The sequence below is a fragment of the Schistocerca gregaria genome, chromosome 1 (assembly GCF_023897955.1).
Source record: "Schistocerca gregaria isolate iqSchGreg1 chromosome 1, iqSchGreg1.2, whole genome shotgun sequence".
Classification (NCBI taxonomy): domain Eukaryota; kingdom Metazoa; phylum Arthropoda; class Insecta; order Orthoptera; family Acrididae; genus Schistocerca; species Schistocerca gregaria.
This window is the reverse complement of record NC_064920.1, coordinates 350,060,049-350,061,074: the sequence shown is the minus strand read 5'-3', so window position 1 is coordinate 350,061,074 and position 1,026 is coordinate 350,060,049.

Sequence of the window (1,026 nt, the reverse complement as noted above, 5' to 3'; positions counted from 1 at the left end):
GTACATCGATGTTGTCGCCAGTGGTCGGCGGAAGGTGCACGAGCCCGTCGACCTGGGACCGGACCGCAGCGATGCACGGATGCACGCCAACACCGTAGGATCCTACGCAGTGCCGTAGGGGACCGCACCGCCACTTCCCAGCAAATTAGGAACACTGTTGCTCCTGGAGTATCGGCGAGGACCATTCGTAACCGTCTCCATGAAGCTGGGCTACGGTCCCGCATACCGTTAGGGCGTCTTCCGCTCACGCCCCAACATCGTGCAGCCCGCCTCCAGTGGTGTCGCGACAGGCGTGAATGGAGGGACGAATGGAGACGTGTCGTCTTCAGCGATGAGAGTCGCTTCTGCCTTGGTGCCAATGATGGTCGTATGCGTGTTTGGCGCCTTGCAGGTGAGCGCCACAATCAGGACTGCATACGACCGAGGCTCACAGAGCGAACACTCGGCATTATGGTGTGAGGAGCGATCTCCTACACTGGCCGTACACCCCTGGTGATCGTCGAGGGGACACTGAATAGGGCACGGTACATCCAAACCGTCATCGAACCCATCGTTCTACCATTCCTAGACCGGCAAGGGAACTTGCTGTTCCAACAGGACAATGCACGTCCGCATGTATCCCGTGCCACCCAACGTGCTCTAGAAGGTGTAAGTTAACTACCCTGGCCAGCAAGATCTCCGGATCTGTCCCAAATTGAGCGTGTTTGCGACTGGATGAATCGTCGTCTCACGCGTTCTGCACGTCCAGCACGAACGCTGGTCCAACTGAGGCGCCAGGTGGAAATGGCATGGCAAGCCGTTCCACAGGACTACATCCAGCATCTCTACGATCGTCTCCATGGGAGAATAGCAGCCTGCATTGCTGCTAAAGGTGAATATACACTGTACTAGTGCCGACGTTGTGCATGCTCTGTTGCGTGTGTCTATGTGCCTGTGGTTCTGTCAGTGTGATCATGTGATGTATCTGACCCCAGGAATGTGTCAATAAAGTTTCCCCTTCCTGGGACAATGAATTCACGGTGTTCT